At 45.5% G+C, this 15,460-nt stretch overlaps 1 long non-coding RNA gene across 1 annotated transcript; it reads left to right on the plus strand.

The window, feature by feature from the left end:
- Positions 1 to 1,181: 1,181 nt before the first annotated feature.
- Positions 1,182 to 14,522, plus strand: LOC117129977. The gene is made up of 2 exons (XR_004453477.1): positions 1,182 to 1,318; positions 13,636 to 14,522. It is a non-coding gene; the product is annotated as an uncharacterized LOC117129977 (long non-coding RNA).
- Positions 14,523 to 15,460: the final 938 nt, after the last annotated feature.

The following is a 15,460-nucleotide window of genomic DNA, read 5'->3' on the forward strand; positions in this document are numbered from 1 at the left end:
GGCCTTGGCCTGATCAAATTCCCATGAAAGTCCCTTGTTCTTGTGTGGGCTGTTCATGGCCGAGATCACTATGATCTGAGCCGATTCTTTTGAATCTGATTATGGGAATATTTTTCTTCTGAATTATCATGAGTTTTCATGAATTTTATTTGGTATTTGGATCTCTTTTGAGAGGGGTCAGATTTGACATTTTTGATGATTGTTCTTGATTAGATTGGATCCGACCATGCAATGTGATTGATTCTTGTTTTGTAATCTAACCTTGCGATTGTGTGTTTTGTTTGTGTTGGATCCAGGACCAGAAATGGACCGTGGTAAGGGAAAAGCACCATGAGGACCGCGGCCATGGGAAGATGTGTGGTGATTTGGTTGATTCTGAAAATTGTGTGATTATTGTAGCCTATTGTGCAACTTGTGAACTTATGCGATTCTAGTGTGTATTCTATTTATTAGGATGATGAATGATGTATGAACCTTGGTTAATATCTATGAAATATCTATTTGCATTAGTTGTTGCTTGATTATTAAGTGTGAATGTTGGAACCTCCAAAACTCTGAAAAAGACTTAGAATATTTAACACTTGAACTTAAATATTAAAGATGGAACTGGTTGTGTTGTTAAGTGAGGCCGCGGTCTGGTTGGATTGAGGAATCCAGGATCGGGTCTTACACGGCCATGGGCTGTTGGTCTTGGACAAGGCCGTGGGCTAAGTCCAGGAGGTCTGGGCGTGGGTTGGGCTTGTGACCCCAAAAACCCAATCAGAAAGGGCGAAGGGATGCAAGTGGCCGAAAGGGGACAACCCTTGGATGATGGTGCCCACTCGCTAGCAAGTCGTGCCTGTTCGTGGGGCAAGACTTACCCCTCGTTTTCTATAAATATGGGGGCTCTCTGGTCGATTTCATTATCCAATTCCAGAGTAAAATACTCAGAGAAAAACGTAGAGAGAAAGAAAGAGAGAAAGAGAGAGTTCGGCCAAGAGAAAGGCCGATTGTGGTGGTGTTGTGTTCCGGCGACTCTGATCGTTTGAGAACTAACTCCGGTCAAGAATGGGAGATCAAGACAAGGGAAGAGCATGGAGAACCCAGACGTGGTTCACAAGGTATGTGATGGGCCGTGGCTCCATCAGACCGAACGGACGGTCCATGCGACCGCAATGCGGCTCTGCTCGGTTCCTAAGTCCCATCCGGCTCTCCTTATCTGTTTCAATTCGTTTCTCTTCTCTTCTCTCTGGTTAAACACGAAAGGTTGTGTTGGTTGAGTCCAAGGGACACGCCTAGACTTTGGCCGGACATAATCAAACCGCTAGCCTAGACACGGGTCAGTTAGGGATGTTCCGATCGCACCAAGACTGGGCGGTTAGGACGAACGGTTGGGAATGACCCAACGGGCACGAGTTGTCAAGAGTCATGAGTGTCCAAGAGGCACGAATGGCCAAAGGGTACATGTTCCAAACGGTGTCTTTCGGGACAGGTTAGGACCGATTCTTATGGATCAGCCTATGGCTTGTCTAGTTAAGACAAGGCACGGTTTGTCAAGCCAAGGTAGAGTCGCAAGGGCTGACCGGTTGCTAAGCCTTCCGGATTAGGCTTGAGGCTTACTCGGCCGATTGGATCCATGCCTAAGCCGGATCAGGTAAGGGAGTCCGTTGGGCCATTGAGCCGGACTCCATTGGCCGGTCGCACCTAGATTCTATCCGGTTAGACGGATTGGTCTTTGGGGACAATCCGGATCTGTTCGTGTGTTCTGTTTATCGATTCTGGACGATCTATCTGATTCTAAGTCAAGGGGTGGTTGGTTGAATGACTTAGGATACGGTAGGTAGGTTCATACGCTTTATGATTATGTTGACTGAGGTTTCTCTAAGTTCTAGGAACCAAGCCAAGCATTGTAGAATCAATCCGTTCTATTCTTGGTTATGATTAATGCTTATCTGGTTGTGGTTTCAGAAACTAAGGATGGTTCTGGTCAAGCCAAGGAGCCGTGAAGGCTCGGTCAGTGAGAGGCTGTGGAACGTGTGGTTAGATGATGCTAGGGATGAACTAGTGATTGTCTATGAGACTGTTAAGAAGTTGTGTATTGAATCTCATGTTTCTAAGTAATACAAAGTTTATACATTATTATTCTGCTGTGCAATCTATCCCTTTGCTTTGAACCTCATATTCGAATATAACTTAGTAAAGAAAAAGACTTAGAATTAATCAGACAAGCAAAGAAATTAATAAGTAAGCATTCGTATCCAGTTGCGTCGAGAGACCAGGAACGGGTCTTACAAGTTGGTATCAGAGCATGCTTGATTCTAGGATAGTTGGGTTATGTAGTCCACACACACACACACGCAGCCAGCTGATTAGGTCTCACGGTGAGGTTTGATTGCTTAGTCTAGGGATTGTTTTGTTCTGTTTATGGTTAGTATGTTTTTGTACTAACATTGTCTGAATCCTTAGGCTGGAAAAAGCAAATCGGGAAAGTCCCGAAGAAGTAAGAGAATGGCCGGTCAGTCTAGCCAAGTGGCCGTGGACGGAACTAATCTGTCCGGTTTGCAAACCGATCCGGCCGCGGCTAACGCTGAAGATGTGTTGCCAACTGATCAGGCTAACCTTACGGGGACGCAACGGGATGGTCAGGAACATCAGGAGAGTGATGAGGAAGTGGAATCCTCGAACGCTAACCGTGATGGTGGCCAGCGTGAGAAAGTGGCCGATGGTACGGCCAATGTAACCGCAACACTGTCCAAAGAGGACTTGTTAGAGGCCATGAAGGTAATGGGGACTCAGGTGGAGGCTATGGCCCAACTGTTCACGCCATTAGTGAACTCGTCGGTTGGCCAAGCTATGCCTGTGGCTACGACCGCCCCCAACACCAATGGTCCAGTTGTGGAAACGGTCGAGGTGATCGAGATTGATCCACCAGAAAGGACTGGGAAAAAGGTGGACTATCTGAGTTTGCTTCAGCACATCTCCCGTCTAGGGACGAAGCATTTCTCAGGAAGCACCGATCCTATTGAGGCAGACGAGTGGAGGAGTAGGCTAGTCCGAAACTTCAGCTCAACTCATTGTCCCGAGGATTACAAGAGAGACATTGCGGTTCACTTCCTTGAGGGGACTCGCATAATTGGTGGCTGGCTGTGAACAAGCGCACCAATGGAAGTCTCCAGAGTTTTGCGGATTTTGAAGATTAATTCAACCTCAAATACTTTCCTGCAGAGGCTTAGGACCGTCTGGAACGTAGATTCCTAGACCTTACCCAAGGCCGCAGGGCCGTACGTGAGTACGAAGAGGAGTTCAACCGGCTCCGACAGTGTGTTGGAAGGGAACTTGAGGACGAGACAGTCCAGGTTCGTCGGTTCATTCGAGGCTTAAGGCCGGAGCTGAGAACCCACTGTTCGATCCGCACCTTCAGCACCGTCGGAGAGCTGGTTGAACGTGTAGCTCTTTTGGAGTCTAACTTGGCCGAAGAAGCCAAGCTTAAGATGAAGTCGCAGTCTGTCCCGACGGGTAAGACTAACGACCGAAAGAGGAAGTGGGACCAGGTTGACGGAGGCAAGGCCTCTAGTGGACGACCTGAATGTCCCAAGTGTGGTAAGAACCATCCAGGTGAATGCTGGAAAGCCATGGGAGCTTTTGTGAGATGTGGCAGCTTGGATCATTCCATCCGAGATTGCACTCGACCAAGCTGGACTCAGGGCCAATCCAGTGGCAGTGGCTCCCGGACTTGTTTCCATTGCGGCCAAAGCGGACACTTCCAATGTGAATTCCCTAAGCGGCAAGGAGGACAAGGGAAGGGTCGTGGAGACACGGGAAAGTCGACCCAGAGCAGGCCGACCACAACCCCAAGGGTGTATGAGCTGTCCCGAGACGACGGCGCTTCTGGATCGTTTGATTTGATCTCTGGTAATTTCTGAATTTATCTGTTACATTCAATACAATGCTTGGTCTGGAACCTAGAGTGGCTAGGGGATTCTGATGTGGGTCTCTTATAGGGACCCTCATGACTGGTGGTGTTGAAACCCACGTACTTTTCGACACAGGGGCTACACATAGTTTTGTGAGCCCGGAACTGGTCGGAAAGGGTCTGTTCTGCCTCTGTTCTGGGGATAATTCGAGACTAGTGAGGGCGGCCGGTGGGAAATCATGCACTCACTAGGGCTCATAACTAATATCCCGGTAATGATCCAGGAGAAAAATCTGTCTGTAGATCTGATTGTGTTGCACCTACAGAATCACGATGTGATCCTAGGCATGGATTGGTTGGGAAAGTATCGGGCCACTCTCTACTGCCACAGAGGATGTGTACGGTTGGAGACTGGACCTCACCCGATCCAGTACCAAAGTCTGAATATGAGTCCGGCTCTGGATAGAGTAGTGGTGTCAGCATTCCGAGCAGAACGGATGCTTAGACAGGGTTGTGAAGCATATTTGACCACAATTACCACTATGGAGCACGGCAGGTCTGATGATCAGAAAGATCTATCTGAGGACCCGTTGGTGTCTGAGTTCCCAGATGTGTTCCGTTCGCTACAGGGTGTCCCCCCTGATAGGTCGGATCCATTTACGATTGAACTAGAACCAGGGACAGCTCCGCTGTCCAAGAGTCCGTATCGAATGGCTCCGGCCGAGATGGCCGAGCTAAAGAAGCAATTAGAAGAATTGCTGGACAAGGGGTTCATACGTCCAAGTAGCTCTCCTTGGGGTTCACCAGTCCTCTTTGTGAAAAAGAAGGATGGTAGCATGCGTCTGTGTATTGACTATCGAGGGTTGAACTGGGTTACTGTGAAGAACAAGTACCCGTTGCCCAGAATAGACGAGTTGTTGGATCAACTCAAAGGAGCCAAGTGGTTTTCTAAGATTGATTTGGCCTCAGGGTATCATCAGATCCCTATAGAGCCAAACGATATTAGAAAGACAGCATTCCGGACCAGGTACGGCCACTACGAGTTTGTGGTTATGCCATTCGGTCTGACCAATGCGCCTGCTGCATTCATGAAAATGATGAACAGTGTGTTCCAAGACTTCCTGGACGAATCAGTGATCATCTTCATTGATGATATCCTGATTTACTCCAAGGATGAGGAATCTCATCGGAAACACCTGAGAGCCGTGCTGGAACGATTACGGGAACGCAAGCTCTATGCAAAACTCAGTAAATGCAGTTTTTGGCAGAAGAGCATTGGGTTTCTCGGCCACATTGTGTCCGGTGAGGGCGTCTCGGTGGATCCAGAGGAGATCAGGGCAATCAAGGATTGGCCTCGACCACGCAGTGCCACAGAAGTCAGAAGCTTCCTAGGGCTGGCTGGTTATTATAAAAAGTTTGTGAAAGGATTCGCAAGCTTAGCTCAGCCTATGACACGGTTGACCGGGAAGGACGTTAAGTTCACATGGTCTGAGCAGTGTGGGAAATGTTTTTCCGCGCTTAAGAAACAGCTGACTAGCGCACCCATTTTGGTTCTTCCAGAGGCTGACCAACCCTATGAAGTTTATACGGACGCGTCCATAACAGGACTAGGTTGCGTATTAACCCAGCATGGGAAGGTCATCGCCTATCCGTCAAGGCAGTTGAGAAAACATGAGGGAAATTACCCCACCCATGACCTTGAAATGGCTGCAGTAGTGTTTGCCTTAAAGATTTGGCGATCATACTTGTATGGTACCAAGGTTCAGATACTTACGGACCATAAGAGTCTTAAGTATATATTCACCCAGCCTGAGTTAAACTTAAGGCAGAGAAGGTGGATGGAGTTTGTAGCTGATTACGATCTGGATATCACCAATCATCCAGGAAAGGCTAATCTGGTCGCAGATGCCTTGAGCCGGAGAAGGGCCGACGTATCAGCCGAACGAGAAGCGGACGACCTGGATGGTACGGTTCGTGCCCTACGGTTGAACGCATTAACCAAAGAGTCTGAACCACTCGGATTAGAGGCGGTCAATCAGGCCGACCTGCTTACCCGAATTTGGTTGGCTCAAGGTCAGGAAGAGAACCTGAACAAGGTTGCTCAGAATGATAGGACGGAGTACCAAACTGCAAAGGATGGTACCATCCTAGTAAACGGTCGGATCAGTGTTCCTAATGATAGAAGTCTAAAGGAAGAGATTATGAGGGAGGCTCATAAGTCCAGATTCTCGGTTCATCCTGGTGCGACCAAGATGTACCAGAACCTTAAGAAGTTCTATCATTGGATCCGTATGAAGGCAGATGTCGCGGAGTGGGTGGCCAAGTGTTCCACTTGCCAACTCATCAAAGCAGAACATCAAGTGCCTAGTGGGTTATTGCAAAGCTTGCCTATTCCGGAATGGAAATGGGATCACATCACAATGGACTTTGTGACTGGGTTCCCTACCACGAGGAGTAAGAAAGATGCGGTTTGGGTTGTGGTTGATCGCCTGACCAAATCAGCACACTTCCTGGCTATCAAAAAGTCGGATGAGGTAGATCAGATTGTACGTAAGTACATTGATGAGATCGTCCGACTACATGGTGTGCCGGCAAGCATAGTTTCAGATAGGGATTCAAGGTTCACATCTTACTTCTGGAGGGCTTTCCAAAAGGCTTTAGGAACAAGAGTGAACATGAGTACAGCCTATCACCCACAGACGGATGGACAGTCTGAACGAACGATCCAGACATTGGACGATATGTTGCGAGCAAGTGTTCTAGACTGGGGTGATTCCTGGGAGAAACATCTACCTCTGGTAGAATTTTCTTACAACAATAGCTTCCATAGTAGTATTTGCATTTCGCCATACGAAGCTCGGTATGGGCATCAATGCAGGACACCCTTATGCTGGACCCAAGTTGGGGAACGCAGCATGATTGGTCCGGAGATTGTCGAAGAAACAACCGACAAGATCAAGTTCTTGAGGGACAAGATGAGACAGGCACAAGACCGCCAAAAGAACTATGCAGATCGAAAAAGGAAAGATCTCGAGTTTCAAGTAGGTGACTTTGTGTATCTAAAAATGATTACCTTCAAAGGACGAGTCCGGATTTCCGGAAGACGGAAGATAGATCCGAGATACTTGGGGGTGGTCAAGGTCATTGAAAGAGTTGGGATGGTGGCCTACAAGTTTGACTTGCCGACCAAGATGGACGCATTTCATAATGTGTTCCACGTCTCGCAACTTCGGAAATGTTTGACGGACCAAGACATCGCTCTTCCTGCCATTCCAGACGATCTTGGTAAGAACTTAACCTTGGAAACGAGGCCAGTTCGAATCATAGATAGGATGGAAAAAGCAATAAGGAAGAAGACGGTCCAGATGGTCAAGGTCGTCTGGGACTGTAATGGTCAGGATATAATCACTTGGGAAACCGAAGCTAGAATGAAAGAAGAGTACCCAGAGTGGTTGGATCAGTTTGTTTTCGAGGAAGCATTCGATTCGGATTCAAGGACGAATCCATCCCAAGGGGGGGGAGACTTGTCACGCCCCCAATCTTGAATAGGATTGTTGGGACGGCCATGGTTCTAGGAAACGTGCAAGCCAGTCTTAGGACATCAAGGCAAGCATTCCATGGTCGAAAAAGAAGGTTAAGGACATAAGGAAACTTAGACTTAACCTTATACAAGCTAAGAGACAGCTAGGACGAGTAAGACGGTAACTGGACAAAGTGGACGAGTAGCTTGGCCAGCTCAATGAAGCTAGGTTCAGTTCACTCCAGCTCAGTCCCTACTAAGTCAGCTCCACTAGCTGGACTACTAGCTCATTCAGCTGAGACAGCTGAGAGTCAGCTCATCTCAGCTAGACGGACTGTCCGGGCTTTAGGCCGATGGTCCGGGTCCGGGTCAGTGGCGGGCTGTGAGGTCCGGCCATGACGCCATGGGCTGTTGCGTCTTTGGACAAGGCCGTGGGCTAAGTCCAGGAGCCCTGGGGCGTGGGTTGGGCTTGTGACCGACCCCAAACCCAATCAGAAAGGGCGAAGGGATGCAAGTGGCCGAAAGGGGACAACCCTTGGCCGATGGTGCCCATTCGCTAGCAAGTCGTGCCTGTTCGTGGGGCAAGACTTACCCCCTCATTTACTATAAATATGGGGGCTCTCTGGTCGATTTCAATATCCAATTCCAGAGTAAAATACTCAGAGAAAAACGTAGAGAGAAAGAAAGAGAGAAAGAGAGAGTTCCGGCCAAGAGAAAGGCCGATTGTGGTGGTGTTGTGTTCCGGCGACTGATCGTTTGAGAAGTCACTCCGGTCAAGAATGGGAGATCAAGACAACGAGAAGAGCATGGAGAACCCAGAGGTGGTTCACAAGGTATGTGATGGGCCGTGGCTCTATCAGACCAAACGGACGGTCCATGCGACCGCACCGCGGCTATGCTCGGTTCCTAAGTCCCATCCGGCTCTCCTTATCTGTTACAATTCGTTTCTCTTCTCTTCTCTCTGGTTAAACACGAAAGGTTGTGTTGGTTGAGTCCAAGGGACATGATAGACCACGGTCCACGGATCAGTACATGGAGCCGAACCAGCCTGGAGATCAGAACGTTCTGAACATTTCAACCGAGGTTCATGTTTTTCACCGTACCGGACAGACTGACCGTGCAGTGTACTGGACAACCCGCATACGTCCAGAAAGGAGCTTTGGCTGGTACCATGGGCAGATGACCGATCTGACCATACTGGGGCTTGTCTTTCCCGTCCAACTTCACATTTGAAGACATATGGTCGAACCAGAATCCACTTTGGACGAGCTGGACGAGGTGACACTTACTTGGGCGAGCTAGATGAGCTGAGTGAGCTAGGTGACACTACTCTGGAGCTGGATGATCTGAGTGAGCTAAATGACACTATCTTGGAGCTGAATGAGCTAAGTAACACTGAAGATGGAGCTGGTTCAGCTGCTGGGCGAAATGGGCCTTTTCAGCCCAAAGAAAAGTTCATAAAAAGTTCATTATGGGATTGTTTCTTTCCAAATTCGACCAGCCCTTTCCTCAGTCCATTTCAAGCACATTCTCATCAAGAATACCAAGAGGGAGTCAGCAAGGAAGTCTTGGTCGTGCATGGGAAAAAGAATTCAACATAAATCATTAATTTCGGTCTTTAGTCAAAGTCTTCATTTCTAGTTTCTATGTCATGTTTTTAGCACATTCTTCTTTGGATCTCTACAACTTGTAATCCTATAAATAAGGCCTAAGAGCCACGAAATAATAGAGATTGTTTTCCCCTTTTTATGAGTTAATCTCATTGTTCTTTGCTTAGAACATTCATACTTCTCTTGGTGAGGTCATCTCCAAGTGAACCACTTCGTTGTGTTGGACCGGTGCGTCACATCCGGCAACCTTCGAATCTCTGGTAGTATCTTTGGGCTATTCCGCAACCCTTAGTATCACCCCTCAATCCATCAGTTCTCAATCCTCTCGGATCTGAGTTCATATCAACCTTACCGAAAGAGTGATCCTTATTTTGGTTCTATCAAGTGGTATCAGAGCCACTCTCTCGGTAACTCTATTATCCTTCATCTTTCTCATTTTCCATATTCTTCATCTAAATTTCTTATCTATCTATCTTGAACCCGGGCCCCTCATTACCCCCCATATAAAAAAAAAAGAAAGTATAAGAAAAAAAAAAGATATTCCAAAGTTTGATTTGTTTGTGGTGTGGTGGTGGAAGAGAAAGCCTGCTGGCCGAAGAGAAATCCGGCCTTTGAGGTGGTTAAGGCGGGTTCCCCTCTAAATCTCTTATCTTTCTTTCTTGAGAAAATTCCCTTGTTTGCTCGGATTTTCCCATTGGGATTCTTTGATTTGTTCTCTTAGAACATTGAGTAAAAACTTGTGAGTGATCACCTAAATCTGAGAGAAACACTTGAGTGGGTGAGATTAAACACTTGAGAGTGTGAGGTTTTATTTCCTAACTTTTTTGTTGAGATTTTCAGGTTATTATGTTTGGTCTTCAAAGGAGAAGTAGCAAGGAGAAATCTCCACAACAAACTATCTCTCAATCTTCATTTAAATATTCTTTGAATAATTTTGATGAGTTTGTTAGTGTGCAGGAACAACCAAACAGGTGGAGCAAAGAGCATGTCAATACATCCAAAGGTGAATCTGATCCAAGAAGGCGATTGCTTCAGTTTGATGTCCAACAATTTTGTGATAACTTTGTGAAGGGTGTGGACAAAGCCCTCAAGGACGTCAGCAAGAGAAAAAAGAAGAGCAAATCCACTGGTGCCCCAGTAGCTGAGCCATCCTTTTCCATCAGTAAGAAAACCCAAGGTGAATCAGAAAACTGTTTTGAAGAATTTAAAGATTTTTCAGATTCTTCACCTATATTTGATGAAACTGATGAAGAACCAATTGAAAGTTTGATGTCTTGTGAAGAAAGTTGTGATCTTTCTTATCTTGAAACTGAGTTTAATCTTGATAATGAACAAGCTATTGTAGAACTAACTGTTTTGCAACCGGAGCTTCCGAGTAGTCTTGTTTTGTCTCCACAGGTTTTTGAGGAAGAGCCACTGGATTTTCCACATCAGTGCCCACGTCTTGACACTAGAAACCCCATGAATGAGGATCTAGGTCCTATCTTTGATGAGGAGGACGAACCTGGCCCAGTCTTTGATGAAGAAGCAACAAGCATCACCTCCATCGTTATGGAGAGCCATCTATGTTTTGATCCCGGCACAACTCCTGCCCCTTTGACTCCTGATCTTCAAGAGCACTGTGGGAAATCTGATTTGATTAATTCTCTGTCTAATATGTTTGTAAAGATCAGCTCTCATGATTTGATTTGGTTTGGTCTTGACAAGATGAAAGATTTTTGTGTTTCAAAATCTGGTTTTGAAAACATGATAAATTCTTTTAAATTGTTTAAACCTGAGAAACTTCTTGATCAAAAATGTTTTCAAAAAGGAAATGGCATCAAGTCTGAATTTATTTTGAGTTTTGATAAGTTCTTAAAGCATAGCAAAGGCTTTGATCGTTTTGAAAAATCTCTTGAGCTTGATTTGAAACAAACTGATTTTTGTGCTAGAAAATCTTTTGATTCGTTTGTTTTCAAAAAGAATAGCTTTGATCTGAGTTCTTCTAAACATGCAATGATCACTGATAATTTGATTGCATCCTTTTGTGCATTGGACGATTTCTTGATTAAAAAGATGCTGGAACAGAAATCACTTGAAACTGAAATTGATTTTTGTGATTATGTTTTGCAGCTTGATCTCTTGAGTTCTGAAACTTATAAAATAAGGCATTCTCTGAGAACAATTCTTGATAATTGTGTTGTTTTGAGCCTTGATGATATTGTGGTTTACAACACTTTCTTTGAAAAACATTTTGAGTCTTTGATAGTTGATTCTCATTCTGAACTTAAGCTTGTGTGTTCATATATTGAGCAGGATATGCACGCCTTGAAAGTGAATACTATTGTTGCATATCTTGATAAAATTCTGGTCTGTAATGTCTACTTTGATGTGCATCTTGAAAGGCTGAAATGTTTGTTACTTTTGTTCTTGGAAAAGAAATTTTGTTTTTTGATTTGAACAAGTATCTGTCTTGCACATTTGATCCTGGTCTTCTAGCTTCTGTTTTGAGTGTCCAGGAAAGACAGGTTCAGCCTCTTAGAAATGAAAGCATTGATCGTGCCCAACAGCCTGAGATTTGGAGAAGCTTTGTTGAAACCGGCTACCTTGATGCCAGCGACAGAGGTTCAGTCCAAGGAGGATATCTCAACATTAAGAAGGTCGTTCGTCATGAATTCAATTTCCCTGGAAAGCCAATTCAGCAAGGATTCACTGAGGCTTGGAATCACTTGCAAATCTTCACGGAGGAAGGAGTTATGAATTTTCCAAACCGGAAGTTCTTCAACCCGTCTATCCGCGAGTACCAGACTTCTAAAAGAGATTCAGACCCAAGAAAGGAGCAGCCTGAGCCAAAACCGATCCTCAATGAACCAAAGGTGTTTCCTCAGTCAAACTCCTGTCCAAACCAAAAGCACTGTAAGGATCATGGGTTGATTATCTCTGCTCATCATGAAAATGTTTTGAAACCGAGAATTTCTAAACGAAATCACATATTTACTTGGTTGAAAAACGTTTTGTTTAAACCTTTCCATGAATTGTGTTCATTGAGCTGTGCTTTGAAAGAGATTTGGTTTAGGAAAAGGCATGAACCAAAATTTCTTAGGCCAAAGAATCAATTTGATTTCATTCATGATAATAATTTTTCAGATTTGGCATTGTCTCTTTCTTTTCCTGACCGTTTCACAGCTTGGCCTAATTTTAAAATTGATAAACCAATTTTTGGCAATCAGCTTACTTGCTTAATGCTTGCCCACGTCCTTGATGATTATCCTAAGTGCTTGGATCCTGTTTTTGGTGTCTTAAGGATAGAGAAACCCTTTGATTATTCCTTTACCAGATTTGATGTGGTTTCTCTAGTTACTTTGAATAAACAGGATAAGCATGATCAGTTTCTAAGGAGAGAAAGAACCAATGGATGCCAAAGTACTTGGAATTCCTGGATGAAAATGACTTCAAAACTCCAAGGAAGTTTCTGTCCATATTTTTCATTCCCTGAATTTTCCATGAATTTTAATTCCTTTGTATCTGATTCATCGCTTTTTGATATAGGTACTTTGGATTTGAGGACAAATCCTTTTGAAGAAGGAGGGAATGATAGACCATGGTCCACGGATCAGTACATGGAGCCGAACCAGCCTGGAGATAAGAACGTTCTGAACATTTCAACCGAGGTTCATGTTTTTCACCGTACCGGACAGACTGACCGTGCAGTGTACTGGACAGTCCCGCATACGTCCAGAAAGGAGCTTTGGCTGGAACCATGGGCAGATGACCGATCTGACCATACTAGGGCTTGTCTTTCCCGTCCAACTTCACATTTGAAGACATGGTCGAACCAGAATCCACTTTGGACGAGCTGGACGAGGTGACACTTACTTGGGCGAGCTAGATGAGCTGAGTGAGCTAGGTGACACTACTCTGGAGCTGGATGATCTGAGTGAGATAAATGACACTATCTTGGAGCTGAATGAGCTAAGTAACACTGAAGATGGAGCTGGTTCAGCTGCTGGGCGAAATGGGCCTTTTCAGCCCAAAGAAAAGTTCATAAAAAGTTCATTATGGGATTGTTTCTTTCCAAATTCGACCAGCCCTTTCCTCAGTCCATTTCAAGCACATTCTCATCAAGAATACCAAGAGGGAGTCAGAAAGGAAGTCTTGCTCGTGCATGGGAAAAAGAATTCAACAAAAATCATTAATTTCGGTCTTTAGTCAAAGTCTTCATTTCTAGTTTCTATGTCATGTTTTTAGCACATTCTTCTTTGGATCTATACAACTTGTAATCCTATAAATAAGGCCTAAGAGCCACGAAATAATAGAGATTGTTTTCCCCTTTTTATGAGTTAATCTCATTGTTCTTTGCTTAGAACATTCATACTTCTCTTGGTGAGGTCATCTCCAAGTGAACCACTTCGTTGTGTTGGACCGGTGCGTCACATCCGGCAACCTTCGAATCTCTGGTAGTATCTTTGGGCTATTCCGCAACCCTTAGTGTCACCCCTTGATCCATCAGTTCTCAATCCTCTCGGATCTGAGTTCATATCAACCTTACCGAAAGAGTGATCCTTATTTTGGTTCTGTCAGGACACGTTCCTAGACTTTGGCCGTACATAATCAAACTGCTAGCCTAGACACAGGTCGGTTAGTGGGATGATCCGATTGCACCAAGACTGGGCGGTTAGGACGAACGGTTGGGAATGACCCAAAGGGCATGAGTTTTCAAGAGTCATGAATGTCCAAGAGGCACGAATGGCCAAAGGGTACATGTTCCAAACGGTGTCTTTCGGGACAGGTTAGGACCGATCCTTATGGATCAGCCTATGGATTGTCTAGTTAAGACAAGGTCACGGTTTGTCTATGCCAAGGTAGAGTCGCAAGGTCTGACCGGTTGCTAAGCCTTCCGGATTAGGGTTGAGGCTTACTCGGCCGATTGGATCCAGGCCTAAGGCCGGATCAGGTAAAGGAGTCCGTTGGGCCATTGAGCCGGACTCCATTGGCCGGTCGCACCTAGATTCTATCTGGTTAGACGGATTTGTCTTTGGGGATGATCCGGATCTGTTCGTGTGTTCTGTTTATCTATTCTGGATGATCTATCTGATTCTAAGTCAAGGGGTGGTTGGTTGAATGACTTAGGATACGGTAGGTAGGTTCATTCGTTTTATGATTATGTTGACTGAGGTTTATCTAAGTTCTAGGAACCAAGCCAAGCATTGTAGAATCAATCCGTTCTATTCTCGGTTATGATTAATGCTTATCTGGTTGTGGTTTAAGGAACTAAGGATGGATTTGGTCAAGCCAAGGAGCCGTGAAGGCTCGCTCAGTGAGAGTCTCTGTAACGTGTGGTTAAATGATGCTAGGGATGAACTAGTGATTGTCTATGAGACTGTTAAGAAGTTATGTATTGAATCTCATGTTTCTAAGTAATACAAAGTGTATACATTATTATTCTGCTGTGCAATCTATCCCTTTGTTTATGAACCTCATATTTGAATATGACTTCGTAAAGAAAAGACTTAGAATGAATCAGATGGTGGCTGTCCGTGTGTGTCCGTGGATGTCCGCCAGCACACACAGGACGTCTGTGGCTGTCCGTGTGTGTCCGTCTGTGTCCGTGTGTGTCCGTCAGCACAGCATCCACAGGACGTCTGTGGCTGTCCATGTGTGTCCGTCAGCACACACAGGACGTCTGTGGCTGTCTGTGTGTGTCCGTCTGTGTCCGTCAGCACACACAGGACGTCCGTGGCTGTCCCTCAGTACACATATCCGCACGTTGGTCCTTGGACTCAGCACGCTGGTCCTTCCCGTGGACTGTTTGGGTGATTTTATCCCACGTGGGCTGTCTGTTCAGTACACACAGTGTAACACCCCAAAACCAGCCCATTTAAATTTTTTAATGTTATTGGGTCCTCTGCAGCCCAATTGGAAAACCCTAGGGTTTTCCCTATCTCTTCCCCCTATAAAAGCAAGCCTCCACTTCTTTTTCTCTCATCAGAAATCTAGAAGCGAAGCCCTGCAGAGAACTCCCGGAGATCAGAAGCCCTAGGCGCCTCTCTCTCTCTCTCTTTCCGCGCCGCCCCTTCTCTTTCTCTCTCCTCACCGCGGCCCGCCTCTCTCTCTCTCTCCTCGCCGCGCCTCTTTCTCTCTCCTCTCTCTCTCTCCGTGCCGCCTCTCTCTCTCCTCGCCGTGAGCAGCCGCGCGTGGTGGTGGTAGCCGTGTGGGTCGTCGATCTCAGATCTCACCTCTTTTGCATCTCAGATCCATCCAGATCTAGGCTAAGGTGAGGTGTTCTACCCAAATCTCTTTCATGATCATCTATACTGTTGAATGTGGATCTAGGATTGAGTAGATCCTGGTTGTTGTTAGGTTGATAGACCATATTGCATTAGAACTCTCGTATTGATTTAAGATTCTAAATAAACTGATTGATTGTTTGATTGTTTGATTGGTTAAAGATCTGTGGTT

Source organism: Brassica rapa, unplaced genomic scaffold (assembly GCF_000309985.2).
Source record: "Brassica rapa cultivar Chiifu-401-42 unplaced genomic scaffold, CAAS_Brap_v3.01 Scaffold0279, whole genome shotgun sequence".
NCBI classification, from domain to species: Eukaryota; Viridiplantae; Streptophyta; class Magnoliopsida; order Brassicales; family Brassicaceae; genus Brassica; species Brassica rapa.